Raw genomic sequence first — 27,879 nt, forward strand, 5'->3', positions numbered from 1 at the left:
GAAGGCCAGGCCACCATATTAATCTGTCAAAATTCACGAGGAGAGAGGTGAGCCATTTGGACCACCCTCGGGGCAACTTTCGGGTTAAGGTTTTTAAAATAAAATCACTTACTCCAGAGGGACACACTTGACCAAGTAAAATGAGGTCTGCAGATATGCTTGGGCTGGGAAGACTGTCACAGACACCTCGTCCCACAGCTCTGGACAGCTCTCTGAGTGGGGTCGATGCGTAAGAGCCGCTTAGGGCAGACAGAGCTGCAGGCAGGCAATGAAAGGCTTTCCTCACGGAGTCTGTGAATTTAAGGGGTGGAGCCAATGACTGTATTCTTTTCTGGAGGCTGAATACAGTGGAGCCTAATATTTTCTCAGAAGCTGGGGGCAACTATGAAACTAGAGCTGAAACAAAGTATTACAGATGTGAATCAGTGACTATTTGGAACAAAAGGATATACTTCCTAAGGATCACTACCACTCCCAGGGCTTAAATCCAGGCTCTCTGAGGGCCAACTCATTCCAAAGCCCTTTGTAATAAGAAGCTGCATAAACACACATACATACACACGCATGTATGCAGGTATATTTTTAAAGGAATGGCAACAACATCAAAAGAATGAGAATAATAACAAACTCTCCCCCCCCACCCCCACCAAGAAAACTGAATTTAGTAACAAAGACCTTCCCTAGTAGGCCCAGGTAGGAGTGTTAACTGATCACTGCATGAATGACTTGTTCTCTGGTTAAACAGCACAGTATGCGGGTGGGAGAGGAGTCAGGGGAGCTCTGGAAGCCAAGTAAGTCCCCAGACCCTTTCAGGAGGCAGGTAACTTCAGGTTTTCTGTGCTGTACCACACTGGTACGAGGCAAGTTTCAAAGGCTCTGCTCTTTGAGCAGGAAGATGGGAGGAGAAGGGTCAGCACAGCACAGACATAACGTCTGTAGAGGAAGGGGGTTGAATCTCCGTGGGGATGAGGGCCCTGTTTGTCCTGGATTTCAGAGCAAGGGGACGCCAAGAGCAGGGCAAATGGCCAAGTCCCAGTCTGACAGAGAAGTACAACATAATAGAAGAATCAACAAGGATGTTCAGGAAAATTGCTTTTATGTGCCCAACTCCAAGCTTTTCTGGGTAGTCAAAAGCCAAGCAGATAAGAGAGGCGGAAAGATCCTGGGACAGTCAGTCATCCAGAGTTTCAGAAAGGACAACAGCACAGTGAACTGTCCTAAATATGTCCAGAGATCAGACTTGGCCATGAGGAAAAGGACTGGGAGTGGCTGGTGATGGGGAGGCAGGGGGTAGTTAATTAAAAGTAGTTTCCTGAAGGTAACAGCCCAGTGGACAACTGGAGGGACACTGAGAGGCTGATCCTCACTAAAAGTTGAGAATTAGGGAGAAAATATAAGCTCACTTGAGACAAAGCTGCACCATGCACAAATCTAGGCCCCTACATGCAAACTGGCTCATCACCCCTCGGAAAAGATGGACATGTCCAGAGATGGGCAGGTCAAGGGACCCAGATAGTCAGCCCCTGGCTCACGTCCTCAGCTTTTGCTTTCTCCACCTGCAGACCCCAGCCTGGCCTGGGCTGACTGAATGGGAGAGGCAGCTCAGAGGCCTCCTTGATCTCATCCATCTGGTGGACACAGAAGGAGCCAGGTCTTAGAAGCATCCTTACTCTGGCCTTCCTGCTCCCTACAAATGGGCACGTGTAACCACCTCTGGGGCCATTCTTACAATCTGTAATTATTTTCACCACTGATTTCTCTGTGAACTGTTCCTCTCTCCCACCAGAATGAAAGCCCCGTGAGAGTAGAGGCCAGCTCTGCCTTGCTCATCACTGTGCCCCCAGCCAGCATCTAGAACAGTGGCTGCCACACTGCAAGACCACAACAGATGAACGGATGGCCTGGGGGCTGCCCAGCTTCAAACACCAAGCATTCATCCCCAAGAGCTGTGCCCGAGCCGCCCTGCCAGGATTGGACTAAGTGCTGGATGGATGGCCCAGTGCCTTCCCCAAGGCTCTCAGCCAGCCCTGCGCCCCCACCCCTTCCCTGCAATCCTAACCCCTCCACCGCACCACATCCTGGGAGCACTGCTCAGGTCACTCACCTGAGCAGTAACAAGAGCGAGGGGACACTGCTACAGGGAAAAGGACAGTAAGTCCTCTTCAGTCTAGAAAAATGTTGGTGGGAAGAAGCCACAACCAAATCTATAAAGTCATGAACAGATGGAGGGGACACTAGAAATGGAAGGGTTCCTGAAAGAACAAAGGACAGGGTCACTCCATCTGAGGGTAACAGGGTCAGGGGTAACTGAGGGACACAGCAGTAGAGGATAAAGGAAAAAACAGTCACACAGCGAGTGGGAAACCTGCAAAATTCATTCCCTTAAGTGATAAAAGCTAATCAAATTCCAGGAGGAGAGTTCTCAGGACTTCTTTCCTAACACATTATAAACCCTTAGTTTTCTACATTAATGTCCAGAAGGAAAACATCCTCTTTATAGCAAGTTCCTAAAAGCCTCAGTAAGAAAATAATCTGGATAGGTCTGAGTTAACATGATGGTTTAGAGCCCAGGCCAGGTTGATTTGGCTGGAGACTATTAATTTTTGGAACTAAATTTTAACGGGCCTTTTATGATTATAAAGTAATACATGCTCATTGTTGGAAAATAGGAAACCAGAGAGAAGACGACGAGAACACAAGTCACCTCTAATTCCACAAGCTGAGAACCACTGCTAACACTTTGGTGCATTTCCCTCCTTCTATGAATGAAATTTTAACAGAGTGGAGGGCATACTGTGAATATAATCTCAATTCCTGCTTTTTTCCAGTAAATTCCGTCAAGTTCCAAGAAAGAAGTTCACCCTCAGTGAATAAACAAATTAAATAACAAAATGAATAAAAGAAACCCTTCATGAAGTTAAAAAAAAACTGATTATTCCACTGAGCCCCCGTTTCTTCAGCAAAAGAAAAAAAATCACAATGGCTAAGATAAAAACGGCGCATAAGGTAGAAATATTGAGCTCGTCCTTGCATCCTCTTACCTATATATTTTCAAGAAGTATTGTTTTGAACAAGCCACACATTTTTTTTTCAAATCAACATAAGAATCTTATAATTGCATCTTACCATTTTAAAACAAAAGAACATATTGTAGTGTCCTTGGGAAGGATTCATCTTCTAATCTGCAGATGAATCAAACTATTTAAAAATGATAAGTTCACGAGGAGGGTACAGTTCAGTGGTAGAGCACATGCTCAGCATGCACGAGGTCCTGGGTTCAATCCCCAGTGCCTCCATTAAATAAATAATAAGAAGGAAGGAAGGAAGAAAGAAAGAAAGGAAGGAAGGGAGGGAAAAAGGAACAAAGGAAGGGAAAAAGGAACAAAGGAAGGGAAAAAGGAAGAAAGGAAGAAAGAAAGAAACCTAAGTACCTCCCCCTGCCAAAAAAAAAAAAAAAAATTGATCAGTTCACATTCATGGACCATGCCATCCAAATGAAAGTCTTATCTCCAGTTTTATTGTATTCTGTGACCTAAACTGTGGAGTAAGCAAATGGCCTTGCCAAGGATATATTATGTGTCATGTGTTACCCAGATGGGAGCTGTCATGATGTCTGCCTGCCTCCTGGTGGGGTACCTGGTCTTATATGTAGGCCCATGGCCTTGGCCAGTAGAGAGAAGAACCTCTCTGCTTTGTAAAGACTGTCCAGGATCAAGCTCTCCTTAGCATAATGCATTTTTTCCATCTCTCATAATATTTCACATATCATTCAACAAACGTATCTGTGCCAGGCACTGGGCTGGTGCTGGGGACACAAAGTTGAGTAACACTGATGTTGTGCCCACTTCCACAGGGATGCAGTTTGCAGAGCACGTCCTCAGCCATTGTCCTCACACTAAGCCTGGGAGGCAGAAAAGCCACCACCCTTGTTCCCATATTCTAGATGATAAGGCAAAAATTCATTGGAGTATTCTGCCCCTGGTTATGAAATGGAAGACCTAGACTCAAACCTAGGTTTTCTGACTCCTAGTCCAGTGCTCTTTCTACTGGTGAATCTCTTATTGCCAGTTGAAGTCTTCTGTATTATTCATATTCCCTCCAGCACCTGGGTTCCACCTGGCTGCCCAGTTTCTGAGCAGTGAGTTGCCCTGACCTCTAGATGGCTGCATATGCCCTGGTTTGTGTGCTTTCCTAGATTCTGACCCTGAGCCCAAGCATCTTCCCAGCTTTCCTAGCACAAGCCTCAAACTCTACTTACTCCTTCCCATAAAGTAGCACACTGCTAGCCTCCCACAGTGTTCAATCTCCCTTCTACCCTGAGAAACAGATTTTGCTGGACTCATGGCCTCCCATCTAAAGATATTCCTCAGCTTCCTTTGCAGCTAAATATAGCCAAATGACAAAGTTCTGGCCACTGGGATAGAAGTATGTGCTACTTCCAGGTCTTGCCCTAAAAATGACCCCATGTGTGACTCCCTGATCCTTTCCCCTGGGAGATGGTAAAAATTAAAGCTTTTACCTTCAACCACCAAATGGAAGCCACGTGTTGAAGAGTGAAGGCCTGGACCACTATCTACTCTAAACTGGTACATGAGAAAGAAATCAGCTTCCACCTGATTTCAGCCAATGTGTCTGTGGATCTTCTTAATACAGGAATTTTCTGTGTCCCAACTAATACAAGAAGCTTAAGTGAGACCAGTTCTACATTCTTTTAACGAAGTCCCTTGCTGCCAATTAAATGTCTTAAAGGGGATGTTCAAAACTATATAAGAAAGTGTTCCATTCAGGTTTATTTCATGGAAAACTTTTCAAAAATGAAATGACCAGGATCACAAAGATGATTTATGTTTAGGTCACAGGAAAAATTGAGAGGGTCCAGAAAAACAACCCAGCCTCCAGCAGTAACAGGAGGGGAGTGAGCTCTAAGTGATGACACAACCAGTCCTCTCTCCTGCAGTTCACTCCATTCCTAGAAAAGGCAGAGGGCTGAAATCACGAGACCCAAGGCTAATTTCTCCATGGAAACAATGTGATAATTAAGAGCTTGTGTTCCTAACCAAGAACTCTATGGTCAACTCTTTAAAGAAATTATGTAAACTCCACATTTTATCACCCACTGAAACCTTGAGACTTTTAAAGATAGAAGGACTGCTGCTCCAATAACATACCACAGGAGATCTGTGTGTATTCGCTAGCAAAGAAAGTAGGTGCAAATCAATTAAACCCAACACAGCAACCAATCACGTGAGCTTTTATTTATTCTGAGTCAGTAACAGTGTAGTGTGTAGCACAAAATACTTCACCTTAGTAATTCCTGCTGACTTCTAAATATAGTAAATCAGAACATTAAGAACATCTTCAACAGAGTGAGCAAAGAGGAACTTGGGAAGAGAGAAGTTGTCAGGAAAGTGGTGTTTATTAAGCCTGACTGCCACTGACTAGCTCTGGGACCCTGGGCAGTAGCTTAAACTCTCTAGATATTTCTAGCCTACAAAGAGACCTTATAATATCTCTCCTCTTAAGGTTGTGGTGAAGACTAGACAAGAAAACACACATAAAAACTACTTTGTAAATCACACATGAGAGGTGAATGGCATTGTTATTAGGATCATGACCTCTGGAAAGATTTTTGTGGTGAGATTTTGACCAGCATCAACATGAAAATGAAGCAGACTACCAACTACCCAGGCACTTTTTGAAAAACTGACCCAGAGCAATTCTTTTATTGTTCTGTCTTCCCCTCTTTAAAATCCCCTCATATGCATCAGTCGGCAGGAGTTAGTGAATCTGGGGCATTCACCCTTGGCATCCATTTGTTCACAAGTCACTGGACAGCTGGCAAGAGCTGTGAGATGTCAACCATGGGCTGTGAAGGAGGAGCCACAGTAAGCTGAGGCTACTGGATTGTGACACGTCTATCAACCAAAAATGCCTTCCAAACACCCAGTGTGCTGTCAGGAACCTCAAAACCAGATTCAGGAAGCATTTTAGGGCCCCAGGAAAAGAGAGGAAGAAGGTTGCAGCAGGTAAGCATGCAGGCTCTAGAGTGAGACTGTCCTAGGTTTGAATCACAGCTTTTCCACTCACTATGTACCATTGGAGACTGGTCACAGTCTCCCTAACTAGAAAGTGGGACTCACAGTGGCCAGCCTGCAGGGCTATTGTGAATATGAAACAGGAAAAGTCATGTAAGCACTTAGCATAGTTCTTGGCAGATGGTAAATACTCAAAGGTTAAGTACTGCTATAATTATTATTATGAATAATAAATATATCATGCAATGCTCACAAAAAATTAAGATTTGGCAAGTTTCCAGTCCTTCTTGTCAAGACTTTGTTACAGGCTTTGTAACCAGGTACTACCTGGACAGCAGGCTGGCTCACCCATTAATTCCCTGGGATAATCAAGGTTCTTCTGGATTCCTGCCTATTGCCCCAGGTGAAACATCTCAGAATGCCCAATCGCCCAGCTGGCTAGATACTGACACTTGTTTTTCTGGTTCACAGCTGCCCATCGCTATCCTGAGATGTGTATGCCAAGGAGAATAGATTTAGTTAGGTTATCTGTGCCTAACTTTTCCATTCATGCCCAGGTTGGTTCCTATCTCTGAGGGTGAAATATATTATCATCTTTAAAATAGGGCCCTATTCTGCAAAGTGAGGCCCGTCAGCACCCATCTGGTGGACAGCGCCACATCCCTAAACACAACCTGGAGGCTGGGGAACTTCTGCGCCTCCAGGCTCTCCCTCAAAGGCCTGAACACCTTCACTATTAAAATGATAACTGCTGCTCCCAACAACCGGAGAGCAACTTTACAGCTTTCAAAATCCATATTCTTTCCTTATCTCACTCCAGCATCAGAACCACACTGTAAGGGACTGGACAGGAATTGTTACACCTGTTCCACAGATAAAGAATCAGCCACAATTTGAGACATTAAGTTATTTGGCTTAGGCTATCTGGTGCTTAGGTAGCAGAAGGACCCTAGAATGCAGGCTATCTAGTTCCCAATTAGCTGCTCTTTCCAGAAAATGTGAGTATTTGTTTTTAAACATTTGACTTCCATAATGGTACTTTGCTTCTGGAGAATTCATTAACCAAGGTGTCTCGGTCACAGTACAGTGCAGATTCACATACTTGAAAGCCACTCATACAGGCAGATGTTCCCCACACTCTAGAATTCTAAAGGATGACTGAACACAGCCGTGCTGATTAACATAATTGACAATTAATTCCCACTTCTGGCTCCTTTCAGCTGAATCTCTGCCTGGATTCAGCTAGGAGCCTCTGATCAGGTCTCTGCTGTAGTTAGTCCCTCTGCTCCAATCCAACTGGAACACTCACACTGGACTAATTCTTTAGGGAGAATTATTTCACATCACTAAAATCAGAATCAGAATAATCATAAAGCAACTTCAGTGGTTGTCTACCAGTCTCTATCTCAGTAGGTAAACTTTGACTCTTCTAAAAAATGAAGGAGTGGACTAAACAGAGCCTTGTCCATTTCCAGATCATGACTGTAAAACCCCCAACCAAACCCAAATCCTGCATCTGGAGGACACTGGGAGACAGAGGAGGACACTGATCAAGAGCCTCCATGGCCTGGTTTTTAAGCCTGGATCCACTGCTTCTTAGCTATGTGGATCCAGTAACCTTCTTAGGCAGGTTACTGGATCACTCTGTGCTTCAATTTCCTCCTCTCTAAAGTGATGCTAATAATAGTACCTACTTCATGGGTTTTGTAGGCATTAAATCAGATAATATACATAAAGTACTAAGGACACCATAAGAACTCCTCTATATTAGCAACTATATTGTCTGAAATGAAGAACCCTCCATTCTAGGCAAGTCTGTGTCCCTGGATACAAACTGGTCATTCCTACCTCTGTGCTTTTAATGATGCTATGTTCCCACCCACTTATTCCCTGGAAGCACCTGTGCTACCCTTTTCTGTGACTCTAAATTCTATCACCCTTAAAAGTCTGGATTAAATCTCATCCCTTGCATGAAGCCTCCTCCCTGCCACAGCAACTCACAAAGATCTCTCTAGTCTCTGGATTCCTGTAGCAATTATAGAACATCTATAACACATTACTGGCCTTGGATTATCTTCTCTCTGCAAATGAAACTGCAGGTTCCTTGGCCACAATGACTATTTCTGCTTTTCTTCTGGGTCTAGCATGGTGCCTGGTATATTGCCGTTCAGTTATTTGTTGACTGAATAAAGAAATGTGTAGTACTGCACCCAAAGAAACATGCAGTAAGTTTTCTTTTAGTTGCTGTGGCTCAGCTATTGACTTGCTGTACTTTGGAGCCAATTAAAGATAACATAAAGATGAACATCAGCAGGGCAGGGACAACCACGGCTGGTTAAGTCCTCATCATCCATAAAAGATACTGATATCTGGATGACTTGAAGAATAAGAAAAACACAGATGTGAAAAGGAAACAGTAACCTAGAATCCAAAGTACATTGCAAGACCAAGCTCATGAACCTGTCCTGTTAGAGAGGGTGGAAAAGTTAAGGTTTTCCCCAAGCTGAACACACTCACTCAGCAATGATTTATTGAGTGACTACTCTGTGCAGACACCGTTGTAGTTGCTGGGGATACAGCAGAGAACAAAACAGACAAAATTCCTGCCCATATTCCAGCATTTAAGGAGGAAGGCTAGGTATAACACCACCCTCTAGCTCCAAAGTGAAATCCGCAGAGCAACAACTTCTTGCACCAACTCCTCCCTATGCCTTTAGGTAAGGAAAAAAGAAAAAAAAAAAGGAATGTACCATTTACAAGATATCAAACAGAGGCAGTGCTAAAAGTGCACTGTCACTCCCATTGAGGCTCCCCTCACTCTAGAATCTACTGTGGAAGTTCTCCATGTAACACTCTGCACCCAAAGTCAGCTAAACTCTAAGCCTCCAACACCCTAAGTCCCAACTGAGCTCTGAGACTAGCATCGTTTAAATATCAAACCTCTCAAATGGCAAATGTGGCTCTTGAGGCCAAAAACAAAACTCAGAGGTGGGAAAGGAGGAAGGTGGCTGGAGTGGTCGTTAGTTACAGGATCAGGTCGTTTCCACCACTGCAAAACCTAAGGCTCTTTTCTCCCTTTACAGCAGAAACCTCTTCTATCATCTGAAGCCTTAAAAAAATTTTTTTTTCTTCTAGCAGGATACTGAAAATAGCTTTGCATTTAACATTTAAAATTGTTTTTGATCCCACACTCTTTTAGCTCTGCTCTCTCCTGCAAACTCATTCCATTCCCTAAGGGCACTTATAAGTGTATTTCAAAAGCAGCAAACCAGAGTCACCATTTATATCCCTAAGAGTTAAAAAGAAAAAACGATTTACATAATTATGTGGAAGATAAGTTGGCCAAGAACACAGGAATCTTATCCGGACCAAAAGTTCTAGGACAAAATCTCTTTTAATTCATCAAGAGAGATAGCAGATCAAAATCACCGTTCATACTGGAGGTATAACTGTTGAGCACCACACATGGGAACTTCTTGAGTTATTTGTGTGCCACCTACTTCTTCAAAAAAAAAAAAAAATGGAGGTAGCCATTGGAGGGCAGGTTTGACTAATGAAATATATGCACGTTTTCCTGTTATGCTGAGAAAAGAGGATTTTATAGCCAAGAAGGACCTGAGAAATCAAAGTTCAACAAGGGCAACTTACTCAAAGTCACGTAGCAAGTCAGTGGCTGGGCCAAGACTGGAGCCCAGGCCTTTTCCAGCTCCTAGTCCAGGGGTTTCCCCACTCTCCACGTCACTGCCTCATTTACAACACATGAAGTGAAATCTTAAAGGCACAAAGGTAAAAATCCCTTTTATAAACTTCTTTGTCAGACTGGAAAAATAGTAGAAGTCACTAAGGTAAATGCATCCCTTTAATGCTAATAGTAAATGACCTATAATACTATACAGATGAGGGGGTCTAGCTTCAGAAGGCTTAATTAACGCTGATAACGCTTTAGTACTAAACAGTATGGTTTCAGCTAAAGTCTGCCCTAAATGGCTTTTGTGGGCTTGCTGGGAACCAAACCACCATTTAGTCCATTTTTTTCTATAGAAAAATGTATCCCAAGTTTCCATCAACTGCCTTACAAATGAACTTTTGGAACAAAACCTGTTTTTAAGATGGCTGTGCATGTAAAACAGAATTCTGAGGTCTGAAGCTCTGCACTAAACATAATTAAAACAGCAATAGTGATACATGCTAAGAGTATATTTATGAGAAAACCCTTCAAACCCTTGATTTGTTTATATGCAATATAATGTTTTATTAAAAGCCTTTTGAGCTGTTTATACAAAATATAACCAAGGGCAAATGCACCAGTTTAGAATGCAAGTATTTACAGGGCCTTTTAGCACTGGACTAAGGGTGACAAGGAGGATAAATAGCTATACTCAAGGAACTCATAATCCAGCTACACTGGCCTTTATTCTCCTCAAAAACAGTCAAGCTACTTCTAACCTCAGGGCTTTTGCACCAATTATTCCCTCCTCCTGGGATATTCTCCCCCACATCTTCCCACAGCTGAGCTCAAATGTCACCTCTTCAGAGAGGCTTCCCCGAGGACCTAGCTAAAGCAACCTTCTTCATCATCACTACTGTTTTACTCTCTGTGGTTGCTTTCCTAGCATCTATCACTACCAGGAGTTACCATGCTTAACTGTTTCTGGTCTGTCTTCTCCCACTGGGGCTGTTTTGTTTACCACTGTGTCTTCAGTGCCTGGAACACTGCTGTGCACATGGTAGGCACCCAATAAACTTCACTGAATGAGTAAATGAGTAGAGTTAGAGAGTGGGAAGTGAGGACAAGATAATTATTCATGAAACAATTAAAAAAGGAGAGAACTGGCCATCCTGACTGGAATTGTTATGATCATTTACTAATTATGATGTACCAATGCTTCCAATGAATGGCTGGCAATCAAAAGTTAAAAAAAAAAATAGAGAAAGAGAGCAAAGGAGGCAAATATCATCAGAGGAGGCTTCACACAGAAGTGAGATTCAGGCAGGCCGAGGCCAAGAACAGACACCTCTCTGATCAAGGGAGAGACCTGAGTGAAGACAGACAGCAAAAGAGAGTATGGGGTGGGGTGGCCTGGGCTGGGCAGGCAGACACAGCAGAACTGAACCCCAGGTGCTGGGCTCGGTCTGGAAATGGGGCTGGTAGGGGGAACAGGGTCAGACTCTGGAGGACTGGACGCAGGGGTGCCAACCACAGGCCACTGGCAGCAGGGCTGTTCTTGGAAGACAATGTTGGCCACATCGTGTGGGAAGGAATTGACAGAAGTAGAAGGTAGAGCAGAAAACTGGGTAGATGATCAGGATGGCCTAAGTAGGAGGGGCGGGGAGACAAAAAGAGCCTCTTCCCTCTGCTTAGACATGAGCAAGAGATGAGCAAGAGGGAAGTGAGCTCCCTAAAAAAAAGACAACTTCCAGAGTATTTCACAGCAGCACTCCATGACAGATTCGGGTCAACTTCCCATACAGCCTACACTTGGAGCTCTCAAGAAGGCGAACAGAGGTTCAAAACAATGACTCTTTCCATGCCTTTCAAATCTGAGATTAATTATCTTCAGTATAGCTTGTGTTTACTATCTTTTTATTCTTTGGAAAAAAAGTGGTATCTAATTTCACTGTGCAGTATATATTTGAACATTATATAACACATTTTTATGTAACAGGTTCTTGACATAAAACAATGTTTCCCATACTATCCTAAATGTATTTGGGGAACAACTGGCATTAAAAATACACACACACACACACACACACACACACACACACACACGCATACACACACACACATCCAAGGCTGTAGATACCTCTCTTTGGGTAAGGAGCTGGGGAGAGGAGGAAGACGGTGAGAGACTTTAGAAAAGGTCTCCTCCCCAGGGAGGCGCTCTGCAGATGGTTATGACACAGGGGCAGTGGGTGATGAGTTCTGTTGGGAGGTTCATCTCACACAAAGAGCTGCCTGGGGAGGGGTCGGCTGAGCCACAGGAGGCCCATGTCACAGTAACGATGCAGAAAGGCAGGATGGAGGCAGGGTGTAGCTCAGTGGTAGAGTGTGCACCTAGCATGCACAAGGTCCTGGGTTCAATCCCCAGTACCTCCATTAAAATAAATACATACATAAATAAATAAACCTAATTACCTCCCCACCTCTAAAAAAAAAAAAAAGATTTCAGTCCTCCTTAAAAGGAGACACACACCATGTTTGTCAACAGTAAGACTGGTTACCAAACACCACAGGACTGCTTGGTTCCTGACAAGGTGCCAGGTGCTTCAAACTCTATCGAATCCAGTGGTTCCTCCCAGCAGGCGCCTACCGTGATGCCTGGAGAGCAGACTCTGGATGCCCCCTGTGCACAGGTCCGGCCTCACCCTATACCAGCTGGGCAGTTCACAGAGCCACCTCACTTATAAAATAAGGATAATCATTCCACCTACCTCATGGGGTACAAGGATTAAACAAGTTAATAAACGTAAGGTGACTAACATAGTTGCTGGCACTTAGAGAATGTCCAGTAGATGTCAGCGGCTATTACCATTATCATCATTATTCCTATTTTACGAATGAGGTGAATCAGGCTCAAGGAAGCTAACTAATTTGACCAGGTCACACATTTCAAACAGTAGTCGAAGGCATAAATACTTGTGAATGTTTTACTCAGCATATGTACAAAATCCAATGGGTAGAGTATTAACCAGAATATTAAATCAGACAGGCCATCCATCTCCCTCTTTAACCAGACTGGATAAACATGAGTTTATGCTATTTAAAAGGACAGCATGTACTAATGTAAAAGTCATCTCCCATCATATGCCAGCACTCCATGTCCTCCTGAAGCAGAGATGACTAAAGCTCATCCAATCTCATCTCCCTGACTTTAGGTCCCCAACTCAAACCCTCCTTCCACACAGACCTAACTACTCGTGGCCACATCCACATGTGCCCCTAGTGCAAACCTCTTCTCATGCCCCTACCTCTCCAAAGGTGTATCCCCCTTCCTTCTGCAGGCTTAGTCCCTGAGTGTCTATCCCACCCCATCTCCTCCTCCTCCAGACCATTAATTGGGATTGAACAAGCATACCCTGAAGGCTCCCTCTGCTTGTGATTTGGAAAAGCCAGGATGAACTCCTCCCAAAGTGCGTGGCCTGGAGCCAGTAGGTGAGATATTCCCAGAGACAGCCCAACACGGTGTGGGATACAGCAGTATCTAAAATAACCAGAGCCAGATCAAGGGCTGGGGGACACTGCTGCCCAGGGTGGGGAGGAAGAAAAACAAATAGCTCCAGGAGGACCAAGCATTTGACCTGGGTCTTAACTAAGAGTAGGATTTGGACCTGAAGAGGTTCGGGCATAGAACAGGTGATGGGCTGGTCCAGGGAGCAAACAGCTCTTCAGCCTGACTGGCCAGTCCTGTGCACACATTGAGGACTGGTGGCCAGGTGGGCTGGGCGTGGAGAGGTGAGAAGGAGCAGTAAGAAGGGTGGCTAACATCCACTGAATGCTTACTATGTGTCATGAAGAGCTTCATGGATTTTTAATTCTTGAACACAATGAATCCACACAACACTCTGAGCTAAGGACTAGAGGGATCCCAGTCTTACTGATGAGGACACCAAGACTGAGAGAGCAAAGCAACTTGACCACAAGTCATAAAGCTTATAAGGAACAGTTAGGATGTGAAATCTGGCTCCAAGACCTGCGCTTTTAACCACCCAACCAAAGTCCCTATCAAGACAGCCTGATGGTGAAGGGGTACTTGTGTCATGAGGATGAAATGAGACCATGCTTGCAAGCAGTTTGTAATCTGTAACTCCAAGGTCACAGATGCTGGCAACAGGCTACCATTAATGTCTACAATGGACCTGCTAGCAGCTGAAGCAGGAGAGGGACATCAGGACTGGAAAGAGGACCCCAAGCAGAGAAGAACAGTGTGAAGAGTGGAGGCTAGGACAGACACTCCCTTGAGGGTGTGCAGGAGGAAAACCATGAAAGCGATGTGACCTAAAGGCTGAGGGAGGAGGGGATTTCAAGGCAGGAAAGACAGGCACATAAAAACTATAAAGGGGCCAAGAACAACGATTTAGGACTAAGAAAGGGGCCCCTGCAATTGAAGACTTAAAGTTCTGGGAGATCTTTGAGAAGAAGTATGAAGAAGGGTGGTAGAGAGAGAAGCCAGAGGGCAGGAGCTAAGGAGGGAGCAGATGAGAGAGTGGAGCAGGTGAGCATTCACAGCCCTGGGAGACATTGCCGGGCAGGGAGGGGAGGAGATGTAGGGACCCAGAGGCACCACGTGCAGACACAGGAAAGCTGCCAACTGCACAGCAGCCCCCAGCAGGCCTGTTTCTTCCCCTTCCACCCTTCCCTTCCCAGTCAAGACAAGGGCTTTTCTGGGGTTGGTGAGGAGGCTGAGGGGGCAAACAGCATGAAGGATATTCCAGGGACAGGATCGTGGCAGCTGGGGGGCGGGGGTGAGAATGGCAGTAAACACTGAGGGAGGGCTTCCTGTATGCCGAGCACTTTACAGGCATCATCTCCCCTGATTCTGACAGGGACTCCACAAGGCAGGCACCTGTCACTGCACCACAGAGGAGGAGCCTGCAGTCAATGGAGTCCAGCACTTGTCCAAGGCCACCGCACCCAACCCCAGTGCCAGGTTCTGCTCCCAGGGACCAGGCTCCTGCCCAAAGTGAGGGTCCAAGAAGAGGGATCAGGGGAGAAATCCACTTGCTTTTTCTGAACTGGGAGGAGAGGAGGAGACATGGGGGAAAAAGACAAGACATTTGAACAGGAAGGAAGAGATGCTGAGGGAGCTTAAGTCAGAGCAGGTCTTGTTTAGAGAGAAAGGGAGGAGAAAAATCAGGGTGGGAGTTTGGGGCAAGTCCAGGTATTGTGATGAAGTGGCATTGAAGAGAGACAAGACTGAAGAGAAGGGTTTCACAGCTGTGTTTCTGGGCTCCTAACTAAACCTCAAGATCTAGAAAGGATGTTTTATTTCCCTGCAAGTGCTACCATGTTAATTAAAATCACCGGCTGTGAATGTAATATCATATGGGCTGGAAGCTGTTCCTTTAATATTTGACTTTCTCCAACCACCATGGAATGGAATCACAAATAGAAGAAAGCTCATAGAAGGAAGGCAACCCTTATACCAGAGAGATACTGAACATCTAGTTTTTTCATATTCTTATGCATTCTGTTAACAAGTCTTTCCACAATGCTTGCCCACCATTTAGTACATAAACTGCATAGAGATTGTTGATGTGGAGGGATAAATAGGAGGTTTGCCTCCTTGTGGTAGGCAGACCTCTTCTGCAAACAGCAAACTCCCAAGTAGTCATCATTTTTATAAATCATTTGAAATGGATTCTTTAAAACACCATCTGTTGATCTGTTTAAGTTTCCTACGAAAATAGGATTTCAGCTCAGATATTCTGGAAGTTCCAGCAGGTAAATACCAACCTGAATTCAGATGTATTAAATATTTAGAGGTGCACAGAACTTTAGAGCAGAAGGAACCTCTGAGATCACCTGGTTCAACTGCCTTGCTTTCCATCTGAGGCAAGTAGAACCCAGAAAGGCTCAGTGACTTGTCCCAAGTGGCACATCCATGAAAGCCCAAGTCTGGGCGAGAACCAGGATATTCTAACTCTCAGGCTAATGCTCCTCCACCACACCTGCTCCCTTCTCTCTCCCTCTTTCTAAACTTTAGGGGCTGGAATAAGGTACAAATTTAACTAGAGTTTTAACATTATCATTATTCACTGGCTACATCTACAATCAAGACCAAAAAGGCTTCTACAGATCCAGCTTTAGATGATACAGGCAATTTCAGATCCTGCCCAGGAAATTTTAAAGTGTTCTAAATACAAACAACAAAGTGAGAGACTCATCAGTAAAGTGAACCCAATAACAGAGCATGGAGTGAAAGATTCAATTTTGTGTTTAAAAAAATATTTCGTAGTTTCATTGACACGGGAATCAAATTTAACAGCAGATTTTTTTTTTTCTTTTTTAAGTCTTGCAAGAACAGAGAGCATGAGATTATTCAAAACTGCTCAGGAGCAGAAACGATTATTTTAAGCTCATGATTCAACCAGTACATTAATTAAAAACTCCACCAACCCAAATTGATAGATCCTGATATCAATGGGACCAGAAGAATTAAAATAATAGTTGTCATATAAAAATAGATTAAAGGGGGGAACAGCAGCAGATGTCAGAAGGACAAATGACAAGCAAGCGTTGTGGGAAACTAGATGTATATAATAGGCAGCTTCTATGGATTTTCTTTTTTAAAGGAAGATACTGGAAACACCCGTACAGTCAAGAAATGCTTCTTCGAATCTTATTTCTGGCAGCTGGGTGATAAAACTTGGCTAATAATTCCTTGCCGGGAGTAGCTACGTAAGCAGGGAGAGCAGACCGCAAGAGCGAAAGTGCCAAAACAACGCTAGGTGACTAGGAAGGGGCCGAGGCGGGGGAGGGGGAAAGGGTTGGGGAATGTGGGGAGAAGGCGGGTCAGCCCCTGGTCCCCCACCAGCCAGCACAAACTTGACAAGAGACGCCAACGTCCAGGGACGTCCACGGCAGCCCTTCCTTTCTCTGCGCCTGCCCTCGGGCACCTGCGTGCGCCCCACACCCGCTCCCACGACCCCCGGGTGACCGACTCGAGCCCCGCAAGGTCGGCATTAATTTCTAGTCTTCCACTTCTTCCTCAAAGCAAACGAGAGCTATTTTGGCTGTCAACGCCCGGCAATCGCGAGCGGGAACATTTTTCTTTGACATCTGTCAAACCCGCGGCTACAGCGAGCCTCGCGGCGCCCTCCGCGGGTCTCCTAGACTCCAAGGCCGGCGGCGGGCCCACACCTGGGCGCCGGGCGACATCCCTGCGCCATAAAGCACCTGCTCTCAGACCCACGGGGGATCCTCCTGGAGCTGCCCAGGACCCAGACGGCGCAGGCCAGACGAAAGTTCGCAGGCCAGGGTCGGCCCCATCTCTGGGAGGGGATTCCCAGGTGCCACGCTAGCCCCTGCGACAGGGCCAAAGGGGCAGAGGGGGATCGGACTCCCCAAGCCCGGCAGAGGCGCCCTCCCCACCCCCACCCAGCCCCGCAGGCTCCCGAAAGGGAAGTGGAGGAGAAGGGGAGGAAGGACAGAAGAGGCATCTCTCGCCCAACGCCCTTGGGACGCAACCGTCAAGGGTGGTCCCCTTGGGAGTCCCCGCACCTCCTGGTGATACGTCCTAGGATTCGCCCTCAGCCAAGTCACTGCTCCCAAAGGGCGGGGCTGTCCCTTTAAGAGGCAGCTGGCTGCTCCCACCTACCCCCCGTCAGGTAGCGATGCCCGCGGAGGGGAGATGGGTATTCCCGTGGACTCTTTCCCAGCCCCTTTTAGGGCGCCTGCGGCACCTCTGCCCGCTCTACCCCGCAGTGCCAGCCCCAGCGAGGGAGGATGGGGGCGGACGGGCGCGGCGCCTTTAAGGGGTGCAGCCTCTCCGCAGCCCGGGTGGGGGCAGGGAGTGGGCACGGGCCCTTTAAGGCCGGCAGCGGGCACGTCGGGCAGGGCTCCCCGGCGGCCGGGCTGCGCCCCGGGCGGCGGCGGAGGTGCTGCGCCTGCTAGGGTGATAACGGCCCCGACGGGGTGCCCGCGGCCGCTCCGCTGGCCACGGCCAGCCCGACACTCACCGTGGCTCGCCGGGAGCGCCCGCGCCCGCGCCCCCACTCGGATCCCGCGGCGGCGGCGGCGGTGAGTCCGGCGCGGGTAAACAGGCACCTCCGTCCCTGACCTACTTTCTGCCTTCCCTAAATGTCGCACCACTAACCTACTTTCCGACCAATCCGCTCCCCGCCGGCCCAGGCCCGGCCCCCCGCCCACCAATCGCTGTGCCCAACCCCCCTTCCCCGCCCACCAATGGAGGAGCCGCGGAGCCCGGATACCTGCCTCTTCCCGCTAGCCAATCCGAGCGCCCGAAGGGAGCCGGTCGCGGCGGCCGACCCCGGCCAATCCGCGCGCGGCTCGGCGGCCGGCTGGCCATTTGTGTGGCAGCTAGAGAGGCCGCTGACCAATGACGAGGCGGCGGGGGCCGGTTTACCTGCTACTTTCCCGCCACCAATCGCTTGGCGCACAGAAGCGCACGCCCCAAGGCGAGGACCAATCCGCGCGCTTTCCCTGGATTTCCTCGCCCCTGCCCTCTCTCTTTCCCTTCAGGTCTCCCGCTCGCCTTGGCCACTGCGGGTGCAGACGCCGCACTCCTCGCAGTTTCCTGGGATGTCCCTCTTCTCTAGGTTCCTGGCTTGCGTCTGGCTCACGGCTCTTACTCCTCCTCCCTCCCCCTTTTCACTCGGGGCATCCTGACTAAAGCAGCATTTCCTCACTCGCCTCCCTCCAACTCCATCTAGCAAACCAATTTTAGGAACACAGTGTGCCAGACCCTTCCCAAAACATGTTGGTTTGCCAAAGTCCAAAAAGAGAGCTTGAATACTTAGTATTTCTAGAAGGCTTTTCCGTTCTAGTGTTCATTCTTACGTTCTTTTCGTTGGTCCTGACCTCCAAGCGTCACATTGGAGCTGTCATTCTCGTTGTTCAAAAGAAAAAAACTCAAGCCTGGAGCGATTTCATTGCGTTTCCTTTCAGTGGCCGCGTTTTGACCACCTACTGTGTGTCAGACTACGTCCCAGTGGCTCTGGTCACCGTAGAAAAGCTGTCCAGGGAGTGAGACGGAAGAAAACAAATAGTTACAGAAAATAAACATTTCATAACAAAATACAACTTGAGTACTGAGAGAACGTAGAATCTGTTTTAAGACCCTTAGCAGAGGATCTTTAGTACGAAGAACTCCCAACCCTGTTAGGTGTTAAACTCTCCTAATACCAGGACAGTATCTTTTTTGTTATACTCGCCCTCTCCCCTTTAGCACCTAACTAAAGGAGAGGGGTGGGGGCGGGACCTAACTCCTAACATGTTTGTTTCTTAACTGGATATATGAACATATGGATCTAAATCACTTCACTCAATCCTGTGACCCAGACTAGCTTCCATGACTCTAGAATTCTAGCCTTGTTCCTTAAACACAGGCACTGCATTTTAAACATTGTAAAATTCTTCCCGTTCCCAGTACATTGCCAGGAACGTAGGGGTGCCCAAAATGTGCTTGTGGTTTGAATGTTGACAGTTTTCAAGGTTAACCAACTTCATTGGTAGCTTACTACTTTTCCTCAGTTTACATGATGGTGGAATCTGATTGCTGTTTACTTTGTCTTCGTTCTGATTTCATGAGGAGACTATGCTATACAATGGGATTTTAGCAATGTACTTGACAAGATATTGTGGACAAGATGAAGAAATAGACTCCTGGATTCTAGTGTAATTAATTGGACGAATAACCTGTTAAGTAACCATAACCTAAAGATGCTGATTAATGAATCCATGTTGAGCTGAAGGAAGGGTGGAGAGAATCAACATTTGTGCAACATCTGCTAGATGCTAAGTGCCTTCCCTGCATCTTCCCCCTTAATCCTCACAATCCCTTTTTACAGATAAGGAAACTGAAACTCAGAGTTTAAACAGCTTGCCCAAGGCCACAAGTCAAACCAGGTTCATTAGACTTCAAAACCTTCAGACCACACCAGTTATCATCAGGATGGCAGAAGGCTCTCTGCACACCAGACTTTAGGACTTTTATAAATGCTCTGAATGAAAACGCAGAGGATGTACACCAAATTTTCAGGTAATAAAAGACCAAGAGGGAAAAAGACACTATTACACAATACAAGCCAAGTGCAATGTTGGAGCAATGGGCTGACTCTAACAGAGATAAATGTGGGGGTCCTGTCCTAGGAAATCAACTGCTGAAAGGCAGGCTAGGGGCAGAGGTATCTTAGCAGATGCATGTGAAACAACACTACAGGGTCTTAGGTGACTCAATCTGAGTCCTCAGTGAAGTGTGGCTGCCAGAATAAATGAATGCTGATTTAGGCTACATCGACAGAAGTCTGACATGTAAAACAAGATGAGGTTACAATGCTGCCTAGTGCTGGTCATGATACACGTGGAATTCTGTCTCCAATGAAGGCTTGGCAAAAAGAAACCATCTACATGCACAGGAGAGGGACCAGGATGTAATGAGGTTAGGAAATATGTCGCAGGAGAAAAGATTAAAGGAAGCGTAAGGTTTTTGCCCCAGGGGTACAAGGTAACTGTCTTCATGTATTTGAAGAGCTGTCAAATAGAAGAGAAATTAGACTTATTCTTCAGGGCCCCAAGGGATAGAAGGGGGACCTGTGGGTAGAAGTTCCAGAATGACTCAATTTGAAGAATTTTCTAACAACTAGAGCCTCTTCTGCCTTGGTAGATTGAGTTTCTTGTCACAGAGGGTGTCCAAGTAAGAACCGGATGACCACACGGTGGGAGTGGGTTGGAATAGGTATCTTTCAGGACTCTGCCTCTCTGAGACGCTGTAGTTCTACCCTCATACTTTGGTTTTCCTCTTTTAAATTTTAGCACCCTGCCTTTTCCTATCCTCGGTGGCCAAGCTACTGTTCGTCCTCACGTGTGCCTGTTCTTCCACATGTGTTATGTTTTCCCTTGTGTTTCTCTCTGTTGGAGGTCCCAAACACCTCCATCTTCCTCAGGTACCTGACTTCCTTTTATTTCCGCCTTCCAGAATACCAAATTTTCAGTTCTCTGGCCACTATTGAGATCACAATATTGTCCTCAATCTAAAATTTGCTGGACTTTTATTGTGGTGGTAGTTTCATAGATGCATACATCCCTCAAAAGCCATCAAATTGTACATCTGAAATATGTATAGTTTACTGTAAGAAATTATACTACCATAAAGGAGTTTAAATTAAAAAACAAAACAAAACAATGGGCACAAGTTAAAAATAAAATAAAATTTGCTGGACTTGAATAGTATCCTTTGGATAAAAGGAAGGGAAGAGAACTTTTACTGAGCACCTACTGTGTGCCAGGTTCTTTAAATACATTATCTAATATAATCTTTACATTAATCCCAGTAGTCGATATGCTGGCTCTCCACATTTGCTAGATGGATGACCTTTATCAAGTAACTTAGCCTCTTTTGTACCTCAGTTTCCTCATCGTAATATAGAGATAACCTAATATCTACTTCACAGGACTGTTGTGAGAGTTAAGTGAGAATATAGGTAGAAAGCCCTTGGCACAGTGCCTGGCACACAGTAAAGACTCAATATATATTAGGTTTACAATTCTATGAAATAGATATTTACTGTGCCCATTTTACAGATACAGTTAGTGAGGATAAACTAGTGTAATCCACAGTAGTTCCCCAAACTCTGATCCAATGATCAGGTTTGTTAGAATTAACTGAAGAGTTTTTGAAAATACAGATTTCCAAGTCCCAATCTGGGAGAATTTGATTCAGTATCTTTGGGATCTGAGATACGGTCAAATTTGGGAACTGCTAGTCTAATGGAATAAGCACAGGCTCTAAAGTCCAACAGACCTGAGATCAGATTCCAGGTCTGTAGGACTGAGTGGAGAAGCCAATGACAGGACCAGGAAGTTATGCAGCTGTGCTCTCTTTAGAAGGAGACTGAGAAGCCCTGAGATGGACATGTTAAAGTTCTTGTAGAAAACCAAGCAGGAATGTGTTGCTATAAATAATAGTAATAACAACAACAATATTGGTTGCAGGTTTACAATGAGTCGAGCACTATTCGAAGAGCTTTATATGCATTACCTCATTTAGTTTTCACAAATCCCTATAAGGTAGGTACTTCTATTAGTCCCATTTTACGGATGGGGGAACTGAAGTGCAGAGAGGTCCTGAGACCTCAGGCTAGATAGTCTGACCCCAGAGCTTACATGCTTAACTACTTCAGTAAATCAATCACCTCTTTTGGACAATTCCTTTGGAAAACAAGAAACTTCATTTTTTGTTGTTGTTTTTTAAATTTGTGTGTGTTTCTTGAGGGGGAGGTAATTAGGTTTATTGATTTACTTACTTATTTAATTTTTTTTAACAGAGGTACTGGGGATTGAACCTAGGACCCTGTGCATGCTAAGCATACACTCTACCACTGAGATATACCCGCCGCAGAAACTTCATATTTTTAGAGATATAGGTTCAGGAGTCATTAATTCAAGGTGGTGAGCATTATTTTTTTTAATTTCCAATTTACTGGGGCTTCATGTAGAGAGAAGGAGAATACTCAGGACTATGCCTCGGAGGTAGGGATGTCGTCTCAGACTTAGGGAATGCAAGAAACAGAAGCCTCTTCAACTAACTTAACCCCAAAGGGGGAGATTTCTTGGGAGAAGATGAAGGTATCTCATGGAACCCTAGAGTAAGAAACACAGCAAATCCTCACAGAGGACTAGAACTGGGGCACAGTAGGCATGAAGAAGTTCCCATCTCCTCCTATCTCTGGGGTCTTGTGGCCTTTGGACTGGTCTTTTCTCTGTCTGTCTGCCTGATGATTTTTCTGTCACTCTTTACCCTCCTCCCCATTGGTACATGGTCCTTCATGGGTGCTCTCAACCCCTGAGACACATACACCCCCCCCACACACACACACACAGAGGAGAGGCTCTCAAAGTGAGGGGCATGGGTTGATGAAGAGTCCCCAAAAGTGGCTACTGAAGTAAAAGAAGAATCAGAATAGGAGAAAATACAGAGTAATAAAAGCAAAAGAAGAAGCAAGAAAGTGAAAATCCAGGTTTGGAAAACTCCCGAGGAAAGTCTCAACAGACAGGTGTAGAAGCAAGATAAGGGAAACTTACACTTGAGCAAACGGTTTGGGTTAGAACAACAAAGAAATCTAACTGTAAGAAAGCTGTTTTTACTAAAACTGCTTCTAGAGCCAGAAGATGTACCATAGGATATGGGGAAATCAGGGACAGAAAAGTGTGAAGACAATGGGGCACCAGGGAGTACAGACCATTTTTGGAAGACATTTGTTATTTAAGGGTAAATGAGAAAAAGAATCATAGCTATCTCTTAGCAGCTGACCCAACTGAAAGTAGATTATGTTGATATGTGTATATGTGCTTTGATTTTTTTTTTAACCAAGGGGGACATATCTGGGTATACAAAAATGGGAATTTTAAAAAGTCTGTCATTAATGGGTTAACCAGTGTTTGTAACTCTTTCAGCTATTTTTATTTTTAAAGACCATCTTTGGCTCTTTTTTGAATGGGATGGTCCTAGCAGCTCAGAATGGGAGAGCAGTAATACCTCATTTGGAATGTGTCCTAGACCGTGTAATTAGGCATTAGACTAGATCTTGTTTGCAGACATGGCCAAGATTCCAGAGATCTTGGTGCTCATATGTCAAAGGGGCTTTTCCATTTGGTGGAGGGGTGTTTGCTAGAGGGAGCTAAAGCACCAGTGACTGCACTGCTTCTCAGCAGAAGCCCTGAAGATCAAACAGACACTGTCTTCAAAAAACTGGCATAAGTTTTGCTCTGCTTTGCTAGAATGAGCAGCACTAAAATTCATGCTCCAAATTAAAAAAAAAAAAAGTTAGTTTCTAGTTAGTAAAGCAAAGAAAAGTGTTAACTTAAAAAAATTGCAGTATGCTTTTGAGAAAGGAAAGAGGAGATGGGTTGGGGGAGAATTTGACCTAACACATTATCAAAGCATACTGCAAAAGTGTGGTAATTTAAATAATCTGGTGTTGGTTTAGAAACAGATCAATAGATGAACGAAAAGGCATAGCATCTAGAACAAAGAAAAAAGACCATCCATTGCTTTTTTCCCTCAGACTATAAAACTGATACCTATTTGTGACAAAAAATTCACAAACATGAAGAAGAAAATAAAAATTAATCTATAATCTCAGTAAGCACATATAACCCCTGTTAAAATATTGATGTATTTTCTTTGTCAAGATTTCCTTATAACTCTATTATACTGTGACCTAATTTTTATCACACTGAAATTTTGCTTGGTATCTTGCTTTTTAAAATTGATCTACTGTGACCATTCCCCCATGTCATTAAGCTTTCTGCTACAACAAAATGGCTAATGGTTACAGAGTATTCTATTGTATGGGGTAACCATACACCAATATGCAAAACCCTCACATTGTTTCTAATTTTTCTCAATTATAAACAGTTTTGAGCAGAATATAGGCTTATGAAATGGGCCCTCAACTTCCCTACCCTACATCATTAGTGCACCGGGTTTCAAAGAATCCGTTGGTATTGACAAGGAATAAAACTTACATATTTTTTCTTGTAAGGGTTTTGGGGTTTTTCTCCTCCTGTGGCTACTTCTCTCTGTCATAAATCTTATGTTAAAGACACAAGAAAATTTATATGCAGTCCAATTAAAAGTAAAGCAGGAAATAACTATAGCTTGATAAGTGGTCTTTGAAAAATTTATTACTGCAATCCTATGTTTCAAAGGGCACTCCAGCTATCAAAAGGATTGATTAACATTAAAACTTACTGTAAATAAAGATATCCAAGTCTTGAATACCAGTAGAGTTATCTAGGTTTGGTTGTTTTGTTATTCTTTTTGCCCCCTGTGCTGTGTCTTTTCCTTTATTTATCTATTTGTTAAATCGTTTCTTGGTGCATTTGTACAACTGTCAGAGAGAGGTAAGGAAATATGATCAAATGATGTTACTTCTTAGCCCTTGGGAGGTTGGATAAGGGACACAAGGTGAAAGTCATCAGCAAAACAAGGTTGTACACTGGCTCTTTTGCTTGTAAATTTCCCTCACTCTCAGTGCCTCTGTCCACGTTAATCTGGTTCACACCTGCTTCTCGGCTTAAAGGTCACTTCCTCAGGGAAGCCTTCCCTGACCTCCAAGGCATAAAAAGCACCCTAGACTTCCTCTCTCAAAGCATCATTACACTTGTAATTTCTTGTCTTCCCATAAACTCTGTGAGGCAGACACCACACCTGTAGGATTCCCTTATATCTCCCACAGATATCTCCCATAGATAGCTATCAAAATAGTTGCATATTTACAAAATCAGATATTGTTTCAACAAGTGAATAAAAAACAACAGAGAGGTAAAAGTGGGCTATTCTTCTTCCATGGATACACACAAGATATCTCCTTCCATAGACACATATAGGAGTCAATCACTCCCTTCAATTATCACGCCCCATCAGAGAAAACTCCCCAGATCACCCTTTGTAAAACAGCAGCCTCCTCGGTTCACCCGATCCTGTCACTCTCCACCCGTTTACCCTTCTTGGCTTTTCTTCAAAACACTTTTTACTACCTGACAATTTGTTATGTATTCATTTATGTGTTCTATGTTCTACTCAACAAGATCTGTGAGGGGAGGGATATTTTTACTGCTGTATTTCCCACACTTAGAATAGTCCCTCTAGCATATAGTAGGTGTGTAAATATCAGTTGAATGAGTGAATAAATCAATGAATATGAATGAGATTCCAGACTGCAGCACAATTGGGCCATTTGGCCTTCTGAGTGTGTTATATCAGACTTCAGCAAAATCCATTATGTTATAGTATAAGGACAGAAGAATAAATAAATTATTCTTTAATTTTTCCTTCAATTACTTGCATTGTTCCTATTATTTCTTAGCCATTTTTAGATTTGCTACTCTCAAAATGTTTATGTTTTACTACTTAATAGTGAGTTGACAATGTGTTCACATAAAGTATTTCATTGGGTGTAAATGAAAACAAACAACAAACTTTCCCAAAATTTATAGTGGAAACAGGGTTTTGTTTGTTTTGGGGCTTTAGTGATCACAGAGTCCAACAATAAAGGGTAAGAAGTTTGATTCATCTTTGAGAAAATAAGTTGTCATATCAACTGGATATGATATTATGCTATCCTTTAACATGTAAATATAAAGCTAGACCATAAATATACAGAAAAAGTCAAAGAAAATAATATAAATAATGCTACATGAAAAATAAGACCCTCATCATAAGCAGAGTGAATAAAATTTAGTCAGTAAGATGCATACATATGGAAAAAGTTGTAAGTGTTCATAGAGAAAGGTCAATATTATTGAAGAAGTTATGGGATAAACTTTCTGCAAAGTTGCTTATAATAATAAAAATAATTTAAAAAGGAAACTCGGAGAGCCAAGTATCCCAGAACACTTTATGTGTTCTCTGGCATCACTTCATGTCATTCTGGTTTCCTCTCCTTGGTTAAAGTCACAAGTTACTCACCTTCAAACTGCACAGCCCTTGAGATAACTTGCCCTGGCTGGGATGAGCCCCTGGAAAATCCCAAGGTGATCTGCTCTTTGGCCTTGGAGCCCCTTTTTGTCTTGATAAATTAACTGAGAAATACCAAGAGTCGCGCTGTGAATTTCCAGCTCCAAGATGCATTCAAAGGGACTTACAGTGCACTAGTAGTGCTTAGTGTTATTTTTATTTTCAAATATTCTCCAGCTTAAAGCCCTGCTCCTGGAGAAGACACTTTGCTGCCCAGGAACATTCAGAGCTAAGGGACCACCACATTATAACACCACAGCCCCACACTCCACACCATGTCATTGCCATAACCAAGGGTTCCAGTCTGGATCCAGATGAGGAAAGCCTATTTTTTTCTCAGCTTCTAGGGAACAGCAGGTTTTAGAAAATGCAGGTAACCAGGTCTTTTCATGTATCCCTATCCATCCTCTCTTCTTATCACAGGAGCCCTATCGGCATCTTGGAAGGCTGGCTGAGACCCCTGGTTCCTTACAATGTTCAGGAGTAAACCTTTCCAAGTAGGTGAAGCTAAAATAGTTGGCAACCTCCCTTTGAAAATCACACTCCCTCCCCCACAACTGCCTAATCCTAGCAGTTAAGGATATATCTGACAAACAATGATTCCACAGTCCCAGAGATAAAGAATACATTAAGACTTTCAGTCTATTTAATACTTCAGACCAGGTTTTAAGCATCCAGCTGTCTTCATTTGCAAGGCATCACATATTTTCATACTCCACAAATGGGGCTATTGAACAATGATGAATGAATGAAGTACAATGCAACTATTTTTAGTATGGTAATTGTAATTAAAAGGCAGTGGAATGATAATCTTGCCCAGGCACGCCTGAGATCTCCTTTCCATTTTCTCAAAACAATACTTTCTATGTCTGGCTGCAGAGACTTGTTGCTTGTTTTCCTTCTGGTGAAGAATAGGTAACACTTGACATTCTTTCTAAACCAAGTGAAATTGTGGTTTTGGCTAGACACAATCTTCCCTTCTTTTTCCACTTCTCCATTTGCACATTCTGGGGGATGAAATTTCTTTTCCGTATATAGTGATAAATTATCATGAACCAAATCAGTTTTTTAGGAAGATAACTCTATTGCCTGTCTGTACATTTTTTTTTTTTAGCTTATGGTGGCTTATTACTAAAAAGAGACAGGAAGTATACCTAATGATAATAATAATACTTTTATAGTGCTTACCATATGCCAAAAGTTATTCTAAACACTTTGTAAATATTGACTCAACCCAACAGAATCCATACAACATCTCTAGAGGTGTTTCTATTTTATCCTCACTTTATAAAATGAGGAAATTGATGCATAGAGAAGCTAAGTCCAAGGTAAGTCCTAGAGTCCTAGCAAGTCAACAGCCAAGTCAGAATTCAAAACCAGCATCTGACTTCAGAGTCTCTGCTCTCAATCTATCTGCTGTGCCCACAGCAGCACCCTGAGATCTGAGCATTATCCCCATTTTTCGGGTGAGGCCACTGAGGCTTGGAGAGGTGAAGTTACTTGCCCGACATTGCAAAACTGGTAAGCAGCTGACCTAAGATTCAACCCAGGTTCAACTCTCCTTGGCTCCAATGTCTGCGTTCTTTCCATCCCCTAAGTAGCACTACGTCAGTACTTTTTATTCCTACTGTTTTTTTTAG

At 44.2% G+C, this 27,879-nt stretch overlaps 1 protein-coding gene across 6 annotated transcripts in view; it reads right to left on the minus strand.

The window, feature by feature from the left end:
- ARNTL (aryl hydrocarbon receptor nuclear translocator like) overlaps window positions 1-17,861 on the minus strand; it is a 97,093-nt gene extending 79,232 nt beyond the window's left edge. For 5 of the 6 annotated variants that reach the window (XM_032488985.1, XM_032488989.1, XM_032488988.1 and 2 more), the window contains exon 1: window positions 17,718-17,859. The gene's annotated coding sequence lies outside the window, so the exon portion shown is untranslated. Of the gene's footprint in view, window positions 1-17,717 lie in introns of all 6 variants that reach the window. The other variant, XM_032488984.1, reaches the window with a different exon arrangement.
- Window positions 17,862-27,879: the final 10,018 nt, after the last annotated feature.

This window comes from Camelus ferus, chromosome 10, assembly GCF_009834535.1.
Source record: "Camelus ferus isolate YT-003-E chromosome 10, BCGSAC_Cfer_1.0, whole genome shotgun sequence".
Taxonomy (NCBI): domain Eukaryota; kingdom Metazoa; phylum Chordata; class Mammalia; order Artiodactyla; family Camelidae; genus Camelus; species Camelus ferus.